The 17,405-nt window shown below is 42.3% G+C and overlaps 1 long non-coding RNA gene across 1 annotated transcript; it reads right to left on the bottom strand.

Annotated features, from left to right (window-relative positions):
* Positions 1–2,441: 2,441 nt before the first annotated feature.
* On the bottom strand, positions 2,442–9,171 carry LOC126281543 (uncharacterized). The gene is made up of 3 exons (XR_007551284.1): positions 8,763–9,171; positions 8,236–8,666; positions 2,442–3,041 (listed from the first exon to the last, which is right to left on the bottom strand). It is a non-coding gene; the product is annotated as an uncharacterized LOC126281543 (long non-coding RNA).
* Between the last annotated feature and the right edge of the window lie 8,234 nt (positions 9,172–17,405).

Here is a 17,405-nt window from a genome sequence, read left to right as displayed (position 1 = left end):
TCACTTTTACTGGGTATGGCCTGTGACTTTCTCCAAGAACTGGGCACAGCTTTTTATTTGAGAGATCTGTGATGGATTATAGTTAGAAAAGGGCTACTTCTGCTGCAAATTCAATACAGAATCTGACAGGGATTACATTGGGTCCTGGAGCTTTGTCCAACTTTAATGATTTCAGCTGTTTCTCAACACCACCAACACTATTACTTACTTCACTCATCTTTTCAGTGGTACGAGGATTAAATTGGGGCAATTCACCTGGGTTTTCCTTTATAAAGGAACATTCAAAAATGGAGTTAAGCATTTCAGCTTTATCTTTACTATCCTTGATTTCAGTTCCTGTCTCATTCACTAGGGACTGGAGACTGACTTTGGTGAAACTAGCAGCCTTTACATACAACCAGAATTTCTTTGGGTTCTGTGAAAGATCATTCGACAGTGTTCTGTTACAATGGTCACTGGAGGCATCATGCATTCATCTCTCGACAGTCAAACATGTTTCATTCAGCATCTGTCTATCTGCAGCCCTATGCTTTGTTTTACAACTGTTTTTCAGTAATCTTTGTTTCTTTAGAAATTTACTTACTGTGACTGTATGTCAAGGAGGTTCTCTCCTATTATGAGTTGTTCTACTGGGTACCTAACAATCCAGTGCATGGTCAACTATTCTTTTCAACTTGAGCGATAGGTCCTCTATATGCTGCTGCCCTATGCTGAAAGTTTAATGTTCCTCATTGAGGAATTGGAATATAAAATCATATTAGTCATATCAGTAAATTTCTCAAATAACTGGTTTCTGCATGATTTATAAAAAATCTTTGCCAGTGTGCTAGCAGTACAACTGCCCATTGCAGCACCATCTGGTTGTGAATACATCTCATCTTGGAATTTAAAATGATTGTAGCAAATCAATAATTTCTTCAGTACTGGCTATTCCAATTTTTTTTATGTTGAGTAGGTTTGTTTTTACAATGTCAGTGGTTTCTATTAATAATGTCAACAGCTTCTATTATTGGCGAGTTAGCATATAGATTTACTATATCAAAAGGGACAAATTTTTATTCTATAGGTATGGTGCGGTGGCCCGGTGTAATGTTAAACTCCCTATATACAGCTTAAGCATTTTCATGGACTTGTTGAAGAATGCTGGTTCTGCTTTCTTGCAGCGCTGATGTCTTCTGCTAGCACCGGATGCTTCTCCGAAGATTACACTGCTAGGAAGGGGAAATTTTCACTCTCTCACTCTCTCTCCTCTTATTTAAAAATACGCTACTCATGGAATATCATTCAATGCACCAGAACATATTTATTTCCACTTTGTACAAAAAAACAACTAAACTTTATGATGTAAGCCCACACCTTGCTGGGCACCCAAGATCAGTTAATTACACATTTTTGAACACAGTTAATAAATAAGCTTTTATCGTGGCTGACTATCCACGTCCAGTCCACGTACTCTCAACAGCAGTTCAATTTCTACTAAAACAGTAACTATCTCAAGTCACTCCATTTGTTTTTCAACAATACAAAGCTACATTACTCTTTGCAGCCAACCACTGAGCTTCCGGGCCATATGTGTTTATTCTTCGCAGGTAGAGCTGAACACTTGCCAGCACTGATGAACTATCTCCCTACCAGTTTCACCTGCACAAACAATAAATGGGTGCAGTATCCCATGCTCATCCTTATGCCCTTCTTTAAAATAACGCAAGTTCGAAACGGCTGGAACACAAGTATCTCCAGACTTTCGTAAAATTCTGGGGGTACTACAATGGTATGTCTTTAATCTGGGTGGCTATGACAATGGCATTTATAACTTGTAGGCAGTTTCAAAATGTGTAATTTTTTTGTTAAAGTATTAAGCTTCATAATAATTCTGCATGCAGGACTACCAATACAATACGCTATAGGGTGTATGGGATATTTGGTGTTAGGCTGAATGCAGATTGTGGGTGTTGGTGGGTTCATGACCAAACATTCATTGTCGTCCCTCTCTGTTAGCATGAAATTACACTTTTTAAAGCCTTGCTGATTAAAGCATTAAGTCTAACAATTTTCATTTATAATAACTATAGCAGCACCTTTACTTGCTTTCAGAGGGATAGCTTTGCTTAATTTTTCATTTCTTTTAATTTCACACACAAAACTGGTTTGTATGAACAAAAAAGTAATCAGACACACAACCCACAAAACAAAACCATTTACACACACTGTAATATACAAAATCAGATTTTGTTAACGTGAAAATTTGTATGTGGAGCAAATAGCTAGACATTTCTATGCCAGTTTCCAAAGAGCACACAAACATAAGTGAGAACTGTAAAAGTCATTATTTGGTGCACATCCAAGAAACTGCAATAATAATGCCAATAGCATCGAGGAATCTTTAAGATACTACATACGGTAGAGACAGGCACTGCTATATCTACAGAGCAAGAACCAGCTCATTTTGCCAACCCTTTTTTTTATGAAGGAAACTACCACCAACAGTAAAACACACTTCAAAACTAAAAAGCAATAAGGATCCCTTCTGCGGATCAAGTAAATAACAACTAATTCCTATAATCAGAGTTCTCTTTGACTCTATACCCATACAACTGTTCCCATCAGAGTGGCTGTTAGCAGCTGGTAGATGGTCTAATACAACAGAAGCAACTTATCACAATCATTGCGGAAGAGAGGATGGTCGAGGCGGCACACCACTGGACCGGCCAATCTACTCCACACTCAGCGAATCGAGAACTGCCTGCTGAATGGCTGGGCGCCGGATTATCTAGCCCTGGGCAGAAGGGTATTTACAGGACTACTTGAACACATATGATCGCAAGGAAACAGTTCGCTGATTATCACATCCCCTTTCTTTGCTGCTGGTTGATGCCCTCTTACGGATGTTGGCCACACCTATGTGCTTGTTGTCAACTGTGCTACTTGCTTGTAAACACTCTTGCGTCGGCCAGACCTTGCAGTGGATTTGGCAACTCGCATTGCTGATCTCTCTGCAGTACACATCTGTGGTGACTGCAGCAGGCACATTGATGGATACTCTGGAAGAAATTGAAATGTATAGCACCTTCAAAGACCAACCACAATTCATTATCAATGAAAAAAAAACAGACTTCAGAAATAAAAATTTCGATGACTATTTTAGACACTTAATCTAATATTCTGTAAGTGCACAATTTTTTGATGTATGATATATACAATCCGCTTGAAAATGCCAGTACATAAAATGGAATATTAGCCAATATCACTGACTAGCTCTCCCATGTTTATTACCTTGTTATCTCTGCCTAATATAAATCTCTATGTCAAAATCTAGTAAGTATGGTATACGAATGTCAACAAACTACAAAACTAGTTGTACCTACTGTTAATTCTATCACCTGTTTCTTGAAATTTCTTGATTATATTTGCTAGCCCATTTCTCGAGATGGGGCCTCTTCACAGCTGTTTCTGTCAGCAATATTACCACAGTGCAGTGCTGCTATTGATGTCTTTCTGTTACAAACCAACTTTAACAGCAATGTATTGTCTTACTTCTCAGTAGTTGCTATGTTTCAAATGGAAAATTTCAACAGTGTAGGGGAAGGTAAGATTGCTGCTTACCGTAAAGATGCGACATTAAGTTGCAGACAGGCACAATTAAAAGACACTTACGCATAAGCTTTCAGCCACAGCCTTTGGCAGAAAAAAAGAAACACACATCATCATTCATTCACACAAACAAGCAAACCTCATGCACTCATGGCCACCAATTCTGACAGCTCAGACCTCTGCATTGACAAAAGATTCTGAAATAATCCCCCATTTGGATCTCCGGGATGGGACTGCCAAGGGAGAGGTGACCATAAGAAGAAAACTGAATAATCAACAAAAAGATAATGTGCTACGTCTCAGGGTGTGGAATGTCAGAAGCTTTAATGTGGCAGGGAAGCTAGAAAATCTGAAAAGGGAAATGCAAAGGCTCAATCTAGATATAGTATGAGTCAGTGAAGTGAAATGGAAAGAAGATGAGGATTTCTGAACAAATAAGTATAGGATAATATCAACAGCATTGGAAAATGGTATAACGGGAGTAGGATTTGTTATGAATAGGATGGGCAGAGAGTGAATTACTGTGAACAGTTCAGTGATACAGTTGTTTTGATCAGAATCAACAGCAAACCAACACTGACAATGATAGTACAGGCATGTGTGCCGACATCGCAAGCTGAAGATGAAGAGATAGGGAAAGTATATGAGGATACTGAAAACATAATACAGTATGTAAAAGGAGATGAAAATCTAATAGTCATGGGCGATTAGAATGCAATTCTAGGGGAAGAAGTAGAATAAAAAGTAACAGGAGAATATGGGCTGTGGACAAGGGATGATAGTGGAGAAAGGTTAACTGACTTCTGTAATAAATTTCAGCTAGTAACAGTGGATACCCTGTTCAAGAATCACAAGAGAAGGAGGTATACATGGAGGAGGCCAGCAGATATGGGAAGATTTCAGTTAGATTACATCATGGTCAGGCAGAGATTCTGAAATCAGATACTGGTTTGTAATGCTTACCCAGGATCAGATATAGACTCAGATCACAATTTCATTGGGATAAAGAGTAAGCTAAAGTTTAAGAGATTAGTCAGCAAGAATCAATATACAAAGAAGTGGAATTCGGAAGTACTACAGAATAACGAGACATGTCTGAAGTTCTCTAAGGCAATGAGGAATAGCTCAGTAGGCAGTACAGTTAAAGAGGAATGGACATATGTAAAAAAGGGCAATAACAGAAGTTGAAAAGAAAAACAGGTATGAAGAAGGTAAATACTTCAGTTGATTGATGAAAGAAGGAAGTACAAAAATGTTCACGGAAATTCAGGGATACAGAAATACAAGTCACTGAGGAATGAAATAAATAGGAAGTGCAGGGAAATGACTGCATCAAAAATGTGAAGAAATCAAAAAAGAAATGATTGTTGGGAGGACCGACTCAGCATATCGGAAAGTCAAAATAACTTTCGCTGAAATTAAAAGCAAGGGTAGTAACATTAAGAGTGCAATGGGAATTCCATTGTTAAACGCAGAGGAGAGAGCAGATAGGTGGAAAGAGTACACTGAAGGCCTCTATGAGAAGGAAGATTTGTATAATGTGATAGAAGAAGAAGAAGAAGAAACAGGAGTGGATTTAGAAGACATAGGGGACCCACTGTTAAAATCAGAATTTAAGAGAGCTTTGAAGGATTTGAGATCAAATAAAGCAAAAGGGATAGACAACATTCCATCACAATTTCTAAAATCATTGGGGGAAGCGACAACAAAATGACTAATTATGTTGGTATGTAGAATGTATGAGTCTAGCGACATATCATCTGACTTTCGGAAAAACATCGTTCACACAATTCTGAAGAGCTGGCAAGTGTGAGAATTATTGCACAATCAGCTTAACAGTTCATGCATCCAAGTTGCTGACAATCAGTTTGGCTTCAGGAAAGACTAAAGAAAAATCAAGACACATTCACAGGATTTGTCAACCTAGAAAAAGCTTTCAAAAAATGTAAAATGGTGCAAGATATTCAAAATCCTGAGAAAAATAGGGGTAAGCTGTAGGGAGAGATGGGTCATATACAATATGTACAAGAGTCAAGAGGGAATAATTAGAGTGGATGACCAAGAACATAGTGCTCATATTAAAAAGGGTGTAAGATAAGGATGTAGCCTTTCACCCCTGGTGTTCAATCTGTACATTGAAGAAGCAATGACGAAAATAAAAGAAAGGTTCAGGAGTGGGATTAAAATTCAAGGTAAAAGGATATCAATGATAAGATTCACTGATGACATTGCTGTGCTGAGTGAAAGTGAAGAAGAACTGCATGATCTGTTCAATGGAATGAACAGTATAATGAGTACAGAATATGGACTGGAGTAAATCGAAGAAAAATGAAAGTAATGAGAAGTAGCAGAAATGAGAACAGTGAGAAACTTAACATCACAATTGATGGTCCCAAAGTAGATGAAGTTAAGGAATTCTATCATCTAGGCAGCAAAATAATCAATAACAGACAGGGCAAGGAGGACATCAAAAGCAGACTAGCACTGGCAAAAAGGGAATTCCTAATCAAGAGAAGTCTACTAGTGTCAAACATAGGCCTTTATTTGAGGAAAAGTTCTGAGAATGTACTTTTGGAGCACAGCATTGTATGGTAGTCAATCATGGAATGTGGGAAAACTGGAACAGAAGAAAATTGAAGCATTTGAGATGTGGGACTACAGACGAATGTTGAAAATTGAGTGGATTGATAAGGTAACAAATGAGAAGGTTCTGCACAGAATTGGTGAGGAAAGGAATATGTGGAAAAAGCTGACAAGGAGAAAGTTACAGGATGATAGGACATCTGTTAAGAGATCAGGGAATGACTTCCATGGTATTAGAGGGAGCTGTAAGAGCAAAAACTGTAGAAGAAGATAGGGACTGAAATACATCCAGCAAATAATTGAGGACATTGGTTGCAAGTGCTACACTGCGATGAAAATATTGGTGCAGGAGAGGAATTTGTGCTGCATTGCATCAAGCCAGTCAGAAGGATGATGACTCAAAAAAGAAAAAGTCTAGAACATTCCTCCACAGCTTTCTCTCCATGTGAAATAATGTTTGACAGGAAGCCTGCAAACTTTTTGAATGAGTTCATTGACTTCCCTGCATGTAAACCAATCTCCATTCAAGAAAAAGAAGTGGTAGTCATGTAAGTTATGAAAAAAAGGGTAGACTAGAAAGAAGAAACATGAGAGAGTAAAAGTTACTACAACAAAAGTGTAAAATCTAGAGTCTGTAAGAATACATGAGACGTAGAAGTTAATCACTTTAGAATTGAAGAAATTTTTTTCTTATCTGTATTGGACCTTTTGAAGTTGTAGAAAACCCTCACCAAAATGCATATCGGTCTGGCTGCTCAAGATCTAGAAAGCTGCTTTGTTTGAGCAATATAACAGCTTTAAAACCTTATATAGAAAAAGACAAACTTGTTCTTTGAAATTTAGTGTCTTACATGGAAGAATGAAGTTTTTTCACTGACATATTATCTCAGGGGGACACTCACTCTTTGAATATCCTGTGCCTGGCAAGCACAAGGACCCTAGCTGTGCAGTGTTGTCTTTTTATCGTGCAATGTAGTCTTTTTATCATCAGTTATTGGAGTTATACTGAATTTTTGTCTTCTGATTTTATTAGTACCTTTTCCCTGCCACACGTTGCTGTGGCTCAGTCCAGTTAAATGGGAAAGAAACAAAAGAGAAAGCACATACTCCTAATATGTATGGGAACTGGGCATAATTCTGAATCTCCCCCTCCCCCTCTCTTTGTCCATGTCCTCCTCCCTCACCCCCTCTCCCTGTCAATCACCTCATCCCCCCCCCCCTTTCATTGTCCATCTTTTCCTTCCCCCTCTCTCACCATCTCTTCCTGCCACCTCTATCATTCCATTACCACCTTCTGCCTTTCTATGTCCATCTTCTCTTCCCCCTCTCTCTACTACCTCCTGTCCACTCTTGATTCATTTTCTCCCCCACCCCTTTCTCTGAACTTAAGCCTTGTTTATTGTTATTGCAAATTCAGATTCTGTAGTAGTATTCTAATCACAGTCAAATACACCATAAATATAACTTTCTCCCCATGCCATTTGAGATGTGATGATAGCAGGTCTGCAGCACAACATTTTCATTGTATTTGTGGCATCAAGGTAAATGAGAATTTGGGGTGAGGATTTATCACTTTTATTTGAAAACAATTACAAAAAGTGCTTGAAATACTGCCCTCCTACTTGAATGCACACTGCGCAACAGCACGTGAGTGACTGTCACACTCTTCCAAATACACCTGGCAAAGTGAAAATTCCATCAGAGGCTGCCATAATGTGCACTATCGGCTCTTCATCAGTCTCAATGGATGATCCATAGACAACAGATTTCAGGTGGTCCCAGCAGAAAAAAAACCAATGGGCATCAAATAAGGGTAATGTGCAGGCCATGCACTTGCCCACCATGCCCTATCCAGTTCTCACCAAAGGTTTCAACCAAATGCATTCACACTCCATATGTGAAGTGTACAGGTGCACCATCATGTTGGCACCACAATCGCTGTCACACATTGATTTGAGCATGTTTAATCAACTCTGGCAGAGTTTCTCGTAAAAAGATTAAATATCTGTTTGTGTTCAGTCACTAGGGGAACATGTATAGACAGACCAGATTATCACCTACCTAGCCAGCCCAAATGTTGACAGCAAAGCCATCTTGGTGACCACAAACAAAGGTGGTGTGTAGATTTTCCTGGGCCTACATATGTTGATCACAGCTGTTGAACACACCCTCTCGTGTAAGGGATGCCTCATCCGTGAAATGTAAACAGTTCAAAAAGTCTGGTCAAATGTCACACCTTTGCAAAAACCATGGACAGAATTCAATTCAACATTGAAAATCATCTGGGTTAAGGGCTTGAACCTTCCAAAGACAGCAGAGGTGCAAACCATCTTCATGCCGCGTATGCCAAATGGTAGAATGGCTTACACCCATTTCCCATGCAACACACTGTGAGCTTATTGAGGGTGTGTTTTCCAGCAGTGCTAGCGCTCCTCTGCGAGCTCTGGTGTATGCACTGTACACTGATGACTGCATCTGCCAGGCCTTCACACCTGTAACACAAAATGTTTACACTTTTTTTTTATTTTTTTTAAGTAGGCTTTAAATGCACATGTTCCACTTGGAGAGCATGCCAGAGGAAAACTTACCTCAAATGAATGTGTCTCTCTTAGGAACCTGTGGGTGGCAGTAGATGTACATATATCTTGCACTCGATGATTTGGAAACCACCAAACGTACAAATGTTGGGCAGTATGAGCATTTCCATCCACCACTCCATAAATGCAGTGTATGTCTGTCCTTTCCTCCAAAGCATAGTGCTCCATTTCCTGTCTGCTCCACACAGTAACAAACACAAGAGTATCCCCGTTCGAAGACAAACTGACACGGGGTGAACCAGATTCCACAGTGTGCACAGGCACTGCTCACTGTGCAGCACAAATGAAACAGGCATTTGTACAGCCAAAAGCAACACGTCCATGTCCCAGTGCGAGGCAGAAAACCCATTGTGTTATCCCACCTGGAATATCCACAACTATGTCAACTACAGCATTTGCAAAAAAATGTAATAAAATTTCAACAAGATGTCTCTTTTACCTTGATGTCACAAATACATTAAAATCATTGTCCTGTGGACCTCCTGCCGTAAGAGCTCAGATGGTGTGTTGTGTGCCTACCCTCCTGCTGGTGCATGACTGTTCCACGACACCTAGTGCTGTATGCTAATGGATGCAGACATGGGTTGCTGTATGAAATATGCTTGCTATGACCCACTCTACCAGCCCTCTCATTTTCTACATTCATTTCAGACATATCCTGTATATTAAAAAATTTATAGCTACATGTGTCCAAACCTTTATTACAGTAAAGTGTAAAAATCTGAAGTAAATTGGTTGAGTACTTTGAGATTTTTTGTAACAATGTTTCCCCTGTATATATTACACATATATTTGCATATTAAAAATATATAGCCTATGACCATCTGAATATTAACTGCAGTGTCGTATAAAAATTTGAAGAAAATTGCTCAAGAACTTTGAGATTTTTGATGACAGCATTTCCCATTTGTATACTACATATATATTTATATATTACATATATTTAAAAATTAAGTATACAAAAACAAATGTATTCAAATGCAACATTGTACCAAATTTTCAAAGCAGTTGGTGAGGAACTTTCGAAAATTTAAGATTTTGAATAAACGAACTTTTACTTTTTTATATAGATTTGTCATATAATTAATTTGTTGTGATAGTGCCACGACATTTAACAGTGCCGCCACGACAGTACGCACAAACGGCGATAGAGGCGCTCCGCAAATCGGATGAGCGCGGGAGCGCCACCTAGCTACGAACGGCACCGGCCGCATGTCACGGCACAGCAGTCGAATACGAGAGACTGAGTTGTAATCATGTGATCAGCTATTGTTTCTAAGAGAGAGTGTGAAAATCCACGCAATTATTGTGATTAAAGGTTATAACACTTTTTGGCGACGAGGTCGGGATATTTTCACCGCATTGTGGATTTGCGTGTTCGTGACGGGGCAGACATGGAACAGCTTATGCAAGCGCTCATTGAACAACAAACACAGCTGACGGCAGCGATTCAGGCGTTGTCGACGTCGCTTACTCATCGTCTGTCTTCCTCTTCTCCGCCTCCATTCCCTCCTTACGACGAGGCCGCTGAAGACTGGGAGAATTATGAGAAGCGTTTGCGGCAACACTTCTTGGCTTTCGGCATTGTCGACGCTCCTATGTGTAAGTCGTTATTTCTATCTTGGATTTCCCCTCAAGTCTATCAGCTGCTATCTCAGTTAGCCCCTCTGCGGGAACCAGCCTCCCTGTCCTTCCAAGAAATGTGTGACTTATTGTCTGCCTATTATCGAAAAAACACCCATGTCGTTGCCGCCCGCGTGGCGTTCTACCAGTGTCGTAAACAGCCCCATCAATCTTACCGGGCTTGGGCGGCGGAACTACACGGCCTGAGTAGGAAATGTCAGTTTGTCACGGACACTCATCACGAGTCTTATGCTGATTCAATGGTTAGGGATGCTATTCTACGGCTTGCTCCTGATAAAGAAGTTCGGCAACGTGCCCTACAACTGCCAAACCCGTCGTTGTCGGAAGTTCTAAGCATCGCTCAATCCTTTGAAGTGTCTCACGCTGCTGGCGCGCAAATAGACGCGTGGTGTGACGTAGGCGCTGTACAGTCAACTCTCGACAAGGACAATTTGCCTGTTGCACAGGAGAACGAAGATGTGGCGGCGGTTCACTCGCGTGAACAACGTCGCGTTGGGCCGCAATGCTCGCAGCGAAACCAGCAACCACAGAAGCCGGTTCGTTCCGCGCTTCCTTCTTGCCCCCGTTGTTTCGTACAGCACGACAGGGCAGCGTGTCCAAAACGTTGGGCCACGTGTAATTCATGTAGGAAAAAAGGCCACATTGCTTCTGTGTGTCAGTCCCATAAAGTTCCTGTCGACGAGGACGAGGCGTCGGACATGGATGTTCACTGTGTGCTTTCTCAAACAAATAAGTTGTTTGTTACTGTTCGTGTTCTGAATAAAGACATCCGCATGCAAGTGGACACTGGCTCTGCAGTAACTCTCATTAATTCTCGCACGTATTTGGCGTTGGGCTCCCCTCCTTTGTCTCCAGTTACGCGCAATCTGAGGACTTATAATCAGCAGAAAATTCCTATCATGGGCCAGTTTGATGCTTCCACTGCCTACAAGTCTGTTGTTCAGCCCCTCACGTTTTATGTGGTGGATCATGCGGGCACTGAAAACCTGTTCGGTTATGATGCTTTCCAGTTGTTCGGGTTCTCCATTGATGATGATGTGCACCTCATATCTGAGGACATTCCGTATCAACAGTTGGATGGATTGTGTTGTGAATTTTCGTCCGTGTTCTCTGCTGGTCTGGGTTGTGCCAAGGATTTTGCAGCCCACATTACTCTTAAACCTACGGCTCGCCCTAAGTTTTTCCGGGCACGCCCTATTCCGGTGGCGTTGCGTGCACCTGTCAAGGCTGAGCTAGACAGGTTAACAGCTTCAGGGATTCTCCTTCCGGTTACCTCCAGCGAATGGGCATCGCCGATCGTGGTGGTTTCTAAACCAAACAGGAGTCTGCGATTGTGTGGTGACTTTAAAGCCACTGTCAACGCTCAGAGCCTCATTGACACTTATCCTCTTCCTCGTCCTGAGGAGTTGTTTACCAAGCTCGCTGGGGGCCAGTTCTTTTCCAAACTCGACTTATCGGAGGCGTACCATCAGTTGCTGTTGGACGCTCCTTCCAAGGAATTTCTCGTTATCAACACTCCTTGTGGGTTGTATCAGTACCAGCGATTACCATTTGGCGTCGCTAGCGCACCGGCCATTTTTCAGCGGTTTTTGGAAGAGCTCACGGCTTCCGTTCCCGGCTGCATAAACTATCTGGATGACATTGTTGTCACGGGAGCCTCCACTGCGGAGCACCTTCGTAATTTACGTTCACTGTTTCGGGTTTTGCATTCGGCTGGGTTGAGGTGCAATCTGGACAAGTCACAGTTCTTCCAACCCTCCATTGAGTATCTTGGTTTCCACTTGTCCCGTGAGGGCATACGCCCTCTCCGTGAGCACGTTGCGGCCATTAACGCTCTACCCTGGCCGTCTACGGTCAAAGAACTTCAGGCGTTTCTAGGCAAGATTGCTTATTATCACAAATTCATTCCATCCGCAGCAGCGGTAGCTTATCCTCTGCATCAGCTGTTACGCAAAAACGTCCCCTTCTGTTGGTCCGACGAGTGTGAGCAGGCTTTTGTCCGCCTGAAGGCTCATTTGCAGTCGGTGCCTTGTCTTGCCACATTCCGTCCGGGTCAGCACTTGGTTCTGGCGACTGACGCGTCACAGTATGGCCTAGGGGCTGTTCTCGCCCATCGGTATGAGGATGGGTTGGAACGACCCATTGCCTATGCTTCCAAGACCCTCAACGAGGCGCAACGGCGTTACTCTCAAATCGAAAAGGAGGCGCTCGCTATCATTTATGCTCTGAAAAAGTTCAGCGTTTTTTTGTATGGTTCTAAGTTTCACCTCATCACCGACCACAAACCGCTGGTCTCTCTGTTCAGCCCCTCGGCGTCACTTCCGGATAAGGCAGCTCACCGCTTGCAACGTTGGGCCTTATACTTGTCTCGTTTTCATTATGAGATTCACTATCGCCCCACGGCCCAGCACGCCAACGCTGATGCATTGTCGCGATTGCCGATGGGCCCCGACCCTGTTTTCGATCGTGATGAACTCCTCTGTTTCCACATTGATGAGGAAGAACGTCGTGCAGTCGAGGGCTTTCCACTTACAGGTTCGCAGGTCGCGTCAGCTACTGCGCGGGACCCGGTCCTGCGTCGGGTGATCGGTTTTGTTTAACGAGGTTGGCCGGACAGGACCGGGGGCCGGGCATCGGATCCCCTTCGCAACTACCATGCCTTGCGCCTTCGTCTGTCTGTTCGTGATGGTGTTGTTCTTCTGGCCACGGATGGCGCATCTCCACGGGTCGTGGTGCCAGCCTCTCTTCGCAAAGATGTTCTCAAGCTGTTGCACGGAGGCCATTGGGGTATTTCTCGGACTAAGTCCCTGGCCCGCAGGCACGTTTATTGGCCCGGCATTGATTCGGACATCGCCCATATGGTTGCTGCATGTGGCCAGTGTGCTCAGCAACTGGCGGCAACTCGTACAATGCCCTCTCCGTGGCCTGATACAGCTCAGCCATGGGAACGGGTGCACGCCGACTTTGCTGGCCCCTTCCTTGGTACTTATTGGCTACTGTTGATTGACGCCTTCTCGAAGTTTCCATTTGTTGTTAGATGTCCGTCGCCCACCACTGCGGCGACGACGCTGGCTTTGTCCAAAATCTTTGCGCTAGAAGGTCTTCCATCCACGATCGTCACGGACAATAGCCCTCAGTTCTCTTCGCAGGCCTTCCGTGATTTTTGTACTGGACAAGGGATTCATCATGTTCCCGCACCTCCCTTCCATCCGCAATCGAATGGGGAGGTCGAGCGCCTTGTCCGCACTTTCAAATGCCAGATGAAAAAATTCCTTAGTGATTTTTCCACAAATGACGCCCTGCTGCAATTTCTGAGTTCTTATCGCTTCATGCCTCTGGGTGATCGCAGCCCTGCTGAACTCTTGCATGGCCGCCAACCGCGCACTCTGCTGCACCTGCTTCACCCTGTCAGGCCTTGTACTGTGTCCCCTAGTGCGGGAAAATACTCGGTGGGCGCCGACGTGTGGGCACGAGGGTATGGATCTCGCACTAAATGGATTCCAGGGGTGGTCAAGGCGCTTCGCGGCCGCCGGCTTTGTGAAATCCGTACGGGCGACGGCACGGTTGTTCGCCATTACGACCAGATGCGCCCACGAGTGGTGGCCACGCCTGTGCCACCGCCCCATCCTTCGCCTCCACCAGCCCGAGACGCCAGTCCTGTCGCTGCTGCCGATCTACTGTCCGTGTTGATGCAGCCGCCGCCGCTGCCGCTTCCGAGTATGCCGGAACCGGCCCCAGTCGGGACGCCGCCTTCTCCGGTACCCATCTCGCTGGAGCACACTCCCAGGTCTATAACACCTATGGATGCTGCTCCGGAGTTTTCACCCATCATCTCATCCAGGAGGCACGTTCCACGCACGAGCTTCTGTCCTGGACATTTTCGACCATACTCTCGTGTCTCTGCGCGGGATCTCCTCGGGGCCTCACAAGAGGCCATGGATGTCTCTGCGCTGTCCATGTCTCCAAGGAAGTGAGTGTTTATTTTTTTCAAGGGGGGAAAAGTGTTGTGATAGTGCCACGACATTTAACAGTGCCGCCACGACAGTACGCACAAACGGCGATAGAGGCGCTCCGCAAATCGGATGAGCGCGGGAGCGCCACCTAGCTACGAACGGCACCGGCCGCATGTCACGGCACAGCAGTCGAATACGAGAGACTGAGTTGTAATCATGTGATCAGCTATTGTTTCTAAGAGAGAGTGTGAAAATCCACGCAATTATTGTGATTAAAGTTTATAACATAATTATGTATGTATTTATACACCACATAGTGATGCACTAGGTATATAAAAACATGTGTGTATTCAAATGTAATGTTACGTAAAAATGTCAAAGAAATCCAAAAAGAACTTTCAAAGATTTACAGCCTTGAACAAACATATACATTTTTAATTACAAGGACTATTCAAAAAGTAACATGTTTTGGTCTATTGTGGCAGTGGACAGGGCTACAGCCACCACCTAGGTGCCATAACATTCCTACACCAAGTATGCATGCAGTAGTGGTGGTAGCATATGGTCTGTGTCTTTGCTACTTTGCTTTCTGTGACATGTTACAATGTACACTGCAATAGAAAATCACACAACCAGTGAGGTGCATTCTTGATTAGATTTTTATTGGCAAAAAATTGCAAACCAATTGAAATTTATTGTGACCTTTAAAAACCTGTATCAATGTTTATGATGAAGACTGCAGTGATAAGTCTAGCCTTGTGACTGATCAATGACACAATTTGTGAAAAATCTTTGTTTCATGATAATGGAAATGTTGCAACATTTACTCAAATTTCACAGAGTTTGGTGCACGAAATTGTGGTGGGGAAGTTCAGTTCCCACAAATTTTGTGCAAAATTGGTTCCCAAAATCCTAACAGAACACTTAAAAAAACAGAGATTGACAGCAGCATTGACCTTCCTCAAAGGTTACAAGAAAAAAGATAACAAAGTTATTGATTATATTGTAACTGAGGAATAGACTTGGGTGAAGCATGTCAGCTGTTTTTCATGGAAACCCATGCCCAGACATGGCCATTCATACCCAAGAACTCCTATGGGGTTTTGTATGCGACATGTTTAGTCATACACCATACAGTCCAGATTTGGTGCCAAGTTACTATCATCTCTTCCCAGCAATGAATACATGGCTCCCTACATGACACATTGATACTGACATCAAACTGCATGCTGGTATAAACCAATGGTCGCAATCACAGGACTATATTTCTACAGAGACGGTATTGAAAAACTTGTAGCATGACATCATAAGTGCCTAGTTTGAATTCTGATTATGCAGAAAAATAGCATTAGAGTTCATCTTTAAAATATATATAATAAAATTTGATTTTTGCATATTGTTAATTTTTTATTTCAAAATGTCTATTACTTTCTGGACAGTCCTCACATGTGGATGTGCGCATATGTGTAGTTTCTCAAAAGTGTCTTGCACTTAGTTTGCAGAAGTGAGAATTCAAGTAAACAACTTTACTTATGCTATGTTGCACAAGTAGTACACTTTAATTTAAGAATAATTATTTTTTCTCGTGAGCATGTGGCAACTAATTAACATGACATTTATTAAAAACAAAGATTCCAAGACTTACCAAGCGGGAAAGCGCCGGCAGGCAGGCACATGAACAAAACACACAAACACACACACAGAATTACGAGCTTTCGCAACTGGCAGTTGCTTCGTCAGGAAAGAGGGAAGGAGAGGGAAAAATGAAAGGATGTGGATTTTAAGGGAGAGGGTAAGGAGTCATTCCAATCCCGGGAGCGGAAAGACTTCCCTTAGGGGAAAAAAAGGACAGGTGTACAATCGCACACACACACCCACACACATATCCATCCGCACATACACAGACACAAGCAGACATATTTAAAGGCAAAAGCCTTTTGCCTTTAAATATGTCTGCTTGTGTCTGTGTATGTGCGGATGGATATGTGTGTGGGTGTGTGTGTGCGAGTGTACACCTGTCCTTTTTTTCCCCTAAGGGAAGTCTTTCCGCTCCCGGGATTGGAATGACTCCTTACCCTCTCCCTTAAAATCCACATCCTTTCATTTTTCCCTCTCCTTCCCTCTTTCCTGACGAAGCAACTGCCAGTTGCGAAAGCTCGTAATTCTGTGTGTGTGTTTGTGTGTTTTGTTCATGTGCCTGCCTGCCGGCGCTTTCCCGCTTGGTAAGTCTTGGAATCTTTGTTTTTAATATATTTTTCCGATGTGGAAGTTTCTTTCTATTTTATTAACATGACATTTACTTATACATCCTGATTTATCTCATGTAAATATTACTAATTTCTTATGAAAGTTGTTTAACACATTTTTAACTTAAGTATTCATGCTTAAATAAATCCCTGTCTGAGTTAACTGGACAATCTTCAGTTTTTTAGTTTACAAAAATAAAACGTGTGCTTCATTTAGATTTCAACTCAACTCCTACATTTAAGAGAAATTGAAAACCAAATGACTGCAGCCTACATCTTTATGAAAGACTGCCCACTTTTGAAAAAATTAGCCTTTGATACATCTACTCATCACTTAAATTTGATTTTTTTTTTTCATACTTCTTGTGTGTAACATTCTTTTGTAATATTTACAGTTCTGACCAATTGGGGTTGTATTACCCAACTAAATGTTAGTTCATTTTCTGAAGAATTTTGTCTCAGTATTTCTTTCTGTTTTTGTTCATGGATGCCTCCCCAGTTTTCTAGTACTCAGAAGATTACAATTTTATGTATATAGATAGAATAATCTCGGTTCTATCATTGACAAAATAGCATCTGGAAAATCCAAACCAAAGATGAAAGGTCTGCTGCAGCCATAAAAGCAAGAGAGAAAAGGATGGAAATTGACAGGATCACTTTGTAAAATTTCTTACATTCTTTACAGTTAAATGAAAATTATGAACCTACTATCAAGATCCTTGTACAGGCTCAAATCTTGAATACCACTTTAAAATTTTAAATACTATATTATATTCATTTTCACACATTGA

Source organism: Schistocerca gregaria, chromosome 7 (assembly GCF_023897955.1).
Source record: "Schistocerca gregaria isolate iqSchGreg1 chromosome 7, iqSchGreg1.2, whole genome shotgun sequence".
In the NCBI taxonomy this organism is placed as follows: domain Eukaryota; kingdom Metazoa; phylum Arthropoda; class Insecta; order Orthoptera; family Acrididae; genus Schistocerca; species Schistocerca gregaria.
The sequence above is the reverse complement of the archived record's forward strand: the minus strand, read 5'-3'. Positions and strand labels throughout refer to the sequence as shown.